This window comes from Nicotiana tabacum, chromosome 8 (assembly GCF_000715075.1).
Source record: "Nicotiana tabacum cultivar K326 chromosome 8, ASM71507v2, whole genome shotgun sequence".
NCBI classification, from domain to species: domain Eukaryota; kingdom Viridiplantae; phylum Streptophyta; class Magnoliopsida; order Solanales; family Solanaceae; genus Nicotiana; species Nicotiana tabacum.
Genome location: NC_134087.1, coordinates 183901657 through 183907464, shown reverse-complemented (window position 1 = coordinate 183907464; position 5808 = coordinate 183901657). Strand labels below are relative to the sequence as shown.

Below are 5808 nucleotides of genomic sequence, written 5' to 3'. Positions count from 1 at the left end.
ACACACTTCTTTAGTGTTTGGCCACTTTTTTCTCAGCAAGTGTAATCACACACTAATAATAATGTGGCACGTGTGATTAACCTTTTGTAAAAAATAAAAAATACTTGAAATTATAATTATATCCTAATTGCCAAAATATTCTTCCATCTTCTTCATCTTCCCCAAGCTATACCACCATGACTGCTAACTCTCCAAAGCGAAACACTGATGCAAAAAGAAAAAAAATACCACTACCTCATCCTACCACATTTAAGACCCACCACCCCAACCGCATAAATTCCCCGCTAATCTTCATTTTCTTTGCCCCATTCAATACCCCGACAGTTTAAATTCACTATTACTCTCTAATTTTTTGTCGTGTTCAACATTCCACCCATTTAATTATAAAACTCAGATTTGTCTGTGCTATAATTTTGAAAACTGGTGATGTCTCTTCCAGTTCATGAGATCATAGACAAGGTCTTCGTCATTGCCATATATAAATAAGACTTCGGAAAAAGGACTGCATATCAAAGTTGTTAGAGAGAAAAAAATAAAACCCGATTGGGATTATTCTGTATCTAGTTTATCAAAACTGGAAAAAGAGCAATCATTCTGGGATTAAATCACCTTCCTTATTATTTCAAGAAGCTAATCAAAATCTAAATCTGAAAAACACCCAATCTCAAAAACAATTGTCAATTTGGAGATTTGAATCGCGAGTCATAACCAAAATATATTGGTGTTCAAATATGGAAACTCTAGTTCTTTGTATTTTCTCGTTCCCCTTTAGATCTTGGGGGGAAAATCTGGTACCTGGAAAAGAATTGATGAAATCTTTTTAGAAAATAAAAAAATGAAAAATGAAAAACCTGCACAAATAGTTTCCAGATGACGATTTAGATACAACATGTTAACTCTTCACTCGCCTCTTGTGCGTGTAAATCACGAGTGTAAAAGTAGTGTGTATTAGATACACTTTGGAAATGTTGAGTGTGTAAGGTAATTTTTGTTCCCAAAAGGTGTGTCACAGGGATTTGGTCCATAGTTCTGGGGGTAAACTATGTATTCTGCCTATATAGAAAGATGCAAGCTAATAAAAGGGTTCTCTTAGCGCGAGTAGGAGAAAACAAAGCTGAATCAAACAGACATCATCTTGTTGCCAGCTCAATTATTACCAACTCCGCTAATGCATCATCCTCGGAGGCGGCTAATGTCTTAAGCGAACTGAGTACTCCTGTCATGAGAGACTCATTGCTTCTATCTGAAACATGTTAGACAATTAGAATATCACTTTTTGATGGTATACAATTATAAATACATATATAAAATTATTACCATCAAAGTAACAACATATACTTTCTATCTTTACGCGACAGGATTAACAATGAATACAACTCATGAGCAGTATACAAGATACTGTTAATGAACACAACTCATGAGCAGTATACACGGCAAGGAGTACAACTCCAATAGGCTCTCTTATGAGTGTTCCTTTTCCAGGAAGAGATCATACCAATTGGCAATATCCAGAAGCAACCTCCGGTAAGAACAATAAAAATTTATATGTAAGAACAATAAAATTTATATGTATTCCTCTGAATTTTTAATTGCTAGAAGCTGAACTCGCACTACCAAATGAGAACTAGCAGTTCTGCTTCTTAGCCTGTTCAGATTGCAAGCAGATCTTTACAAGAACTACTACATGGAGATAATTTTACGGCACTAAATGTCATGGATCCACCCAGCTTATAGTACCCAAGTATAATGCTACAAGATTCTTCGACACAACTGTTTCCAGTTTAATACTATCTATTTTTCACCATCTAACTTAGCATTACAGATAAACAAAATCAGTAATAGTTTACCGTGAGAGAGCCATGAAAGAGCAGAAGAGGGGCGATGAAATTGAAGAAAGGAACATTGGAACAGAACTAAAGAAGATAAAGAACTCCAAACTAAGCAATGTGACGTTTTACCCAAAATTTTCTTCTTCTTAATTAGGCTTATCAACCAGATCAGTGTCAGTATCGGACTGAGATAGAGAAGCATTTAGGCTTTAGAAAAAAGAAGATCAACAATGGGAAATCGTTCCAAGTGGCTGAAGCTTCTAGTGGGGGGGGGAGATAAAGCGAGATACAAAACATGAAGTTTGAGGTTGAAGATGAATGGATTCTACAGTCATTGGATAGCAAAACTAAAAAGGATGGAGAAAACCCAAAAAAAAAGAATTAAGGAAAAAGAAGAAGATATGTGCAGAATTAATTGAAGAAGAAACATACTTGCAGCAAGAACACAAACAGATGTGGAGAGCAAGAACAAAAACAGGAAGAAGACGGTGGAAACAAAAGGTGTACTCTTTGAATTGTAAGTACAAAAAAAATATAGGAAAAAGTTAATTTGTCAAACAGCTGTAATGATATCAAATACACGTAAAGGTATTGGAAAAAGTGAAGTTGTCAGACAGCTATAATGAAATCAAATACACGTAGGGTTTGCGGAAATATTTTGCGACACGTATATAAGGAGATATCTTAAATGACGAAAATGCCCTCGAATAAAAGTTAATGACCTTAAGCAGCCATGTCGAAAAACTTAAATGGTTGAACTAGACATGAACTAGTGAATAAAGTTTCTAATTGAAGATAGTTGGAGTTGTCGATTGTTTCCTTTGTTATAAATATATGGTATAAGGGTGGAATCATTAATGAACTAATTCATTATCATGTTAATGATGCTCTTAAGCTAATATAAGAAGTCTATAAAGGGTGATATGGACGGATTCCAATCGAAGTTTGCCGCTCGTCGTGAAGTAGTTGTGACTTGTTGTCGTTATATGGTGTGTTGTCCACTTTTGTCACGACCCAAATCGAAGGGGCCGCGACGGGCACCCGGTGCCTTACTCAACCGAGTACCAACATAACATATCTTTATTATCATACTATCATGGGTAAATGAGCCAGAAAATACGTCATGAGATAACAAAGAATAAAACATAAGGGCATACTCAACATATGACAATCCATCATGATATACAAACTTATACATGTGACATACGGGCCTATAAGGAAAACATAACCATTTGTAAACTCAAAACATAGGCCGACAAGGCCATACAAGTATCCATACACCTGACGTCTGTCTACAAGCATCTAAGAGTACATAAAATCATAAAGGTCGGGCCAGGGCAACACCATACCAATCAATACATATCCAAAGCATACTGACCAAATAGGCAACTTTGGAGCAAGTGGAGTGCAACACCTTCCGCTGAGCTGATAGCCTACTAGGAGGAATGTCAACCTGTCTATCGGGACCTGCGGGCATGAAACACAGCGTTCCCAGGCAAAAGGGACGTCAGTACGAATAAAGTACCGAATATGTAAGGCAGGAAAGCATAAACAAGAACTACAACGTAAATGAGAGATTAAGGAGATACAACATGTAACATCTGAGTGCCTCTAGGGGCTACTGACATGAAATACATAATACATATATACACATAAAATTTTAAAAACATACGCCTCTGTGACTGCGCCAAGCAGCTCTTTATGGGGCCCACATAGGCGTTTTAAGACACATGGAATATATGTAAGATGCCTTAACCCCGTTTTAAGTCATTATTTTCAGTATATTTAGACCTTAGAATCCTAGAAACACTCTCTCAAGGTTCTCTCATGATCCAAACCCAAACAAAGGGCAAACAACACAAATCAAGTGTCGGGAATCCCGTGGCGCTAGTAAGTTTCTTGTTCTTCTTCTTGTTGCTGATTTTTGGATGGTTCCAGCTCGTGTGGGAGGTTGTTTTAAGTGGTTTATGTTCTGTAAAATACTCTCCCATGATTTTTATATCAACCCTAGGTTATTTCAAGTCTTGCAAATGGATTACACCATATTTCAAGACTTTAAATAACCTAGGGTTGATATGAAAACCATGGGGGAGTATTTTACAGAACATAAACCACTTAAAAGAACCTCCCACACGAGCTAGAACCACCCAAAAATCAGCAACAACAAGAAGAACAAGAAACTTACTAGCGCCACGGGATTCCCGACACTTGATTTGTGTTGTTTGCCCTTTGTTTGGGTCTTGGATCATGAGAGAACCTTGAGAGAGTGTTTCTAGGGTTCTAAGGTCTGAATATACTGAAAATAATGACTTAAAACGGGGTTGAGGCATCTTATATATATCCATATGTCTTAAACCGCCTATGTGGGCCCCATAGAGAGCTGCTTGGCGTAATCTCGCGAAAATGCAAATATCTCTCTAGTCCAATGTCGTATCGACAAACGGTTTAATGCGTTAGAAACTAGACTCGTAGATCTTCAATTTGATATATAGATCCTCCCTTGATTCCAAGTAATTGGGAGAAAAATGCAGCTACATTTGACCTAAATTTCAGCACATTACGAATGCAACTTGTGATGACCTTTGCCAACTTTTGTTCCACAACTCGCTTGACTTAAAAACATAACACACGACTATCATACGACTAAAATAACTCATAAATTAACCTCCTCATTATGTTAATCACCCTATTCTCACCTCAAAAGTATATGTTATAACATTCCAAACTTGTCGACTTTCGACGAAACTTAATTTCTTCAATTCGTTTAGCGTCTAAGCTTTCCAACCCTTTTGGTACTTGTTATTCATGATCTTAAAGATTTGTAACCTCCAAGATAACATGATGAACGTACGTTATGTACGTTAAAAAACGATCTCATTTCCGAGCTTACATCAATTGGATTACGATGTACTCTCACGTACGAAAACATGGGATGTAACATCAACATTTCAGAGTGACATAAGGTCGGTATCCTCTGTACACGTTAGAGATGCTTATGTTCTTGATTCTCCATGTGTCATAATATTCTATCATCTGTTCATGGGTCTCAGAAAAATACGTAAGTTGAAAAGGTTTACTTCATGATATTATTCAAAGGCATAATGATCTTATGACACTCCAAGAGATTTTATTGACGTACTTCTCATGCATTGCATTCATGTATATTGACCCATGATCAGATGGCGTTATATACACACCACCACCTGATCAGTTGGTATACGTTGATAATTTGCCCACAATGCCCGAGATGATATAATGGGATGCCTTCAGAAGCTTGATGATATTATGTACGTACAGACCTATGCATTACATGACATTTATATGCATATGCATGACATTATAAATACTTGATGATTTACAAAGCAGTTCTGTCCTAGAGAGTTTACAAGACGTGTCTAGTAGAGTCTTGTTTATGGGTGTATAGTGCATCACACATAAGCAGGAGGCTGCAAAAAATTTAGGACTGTCACTCTTTCTTCTTACTCTAAATCGTGCGGTAGAGCTCAATTGTAAGAATTTAAACTTCTAAATTCTATTTTATTCGTAACACAATGATACCTCATCCAAACAGATAGTTGGTAAGAGATTAAATGTTGATATGGAAGAGTTGAGTCAATGAAACTCGATTTTGCATCATGTTTATGATGATTAAATGTAAGGTCTTCAGTAGATTATATGTATCTAAGACGCGGAAGTTTCTTGAGGCCAAAGGGATGAATATCTATCCACCCATATGGTTTAAAAAGCAAAAAGAGAATCAGAAGGTAGATACAAGTTTTAACAAGTAAAAGAAAATGTGGTAAAGGTTACGAGGTACCAGTTAGTGAAGGTTTTGAGTTTTTACAATTCAGGCAGAGAAATACATGTATTTTGAGTTACTTTCAACAGTAACAGAGGTATGTACAATTGGCCACGCCCATCTCAGTATGCCCTATGGGAGTTGATAGATATAGTTTAAGAGAAGAAGAGGATAGCAAGA

The 5808-nt window shown here is 36.7% G+C and overlaps 1 long non-coding RNA gene across 1 annotated transcript; it reads right to left on the bottom strand.

Annotated features, from left to right (window-relative positions):
* Window positions 1–664: 664 nt before the first annotated feature.
* On the bottom strand, window positions 665–1985 carry LOC107825133 (uncharacterized). The gene is made up of 2 exons (XR_001656995.2): window positions 1848–1985; window positions 665–1243 (listed from the first exon to the last, which is right to left on the bottom strand). It is a non-coding gene; the product is annotated as an uncharacterized LOC107825133 (long non-coding RNA).
* Between the last annotated feature and the right edge of the window lie 3823 nt (window positions 1986–5808).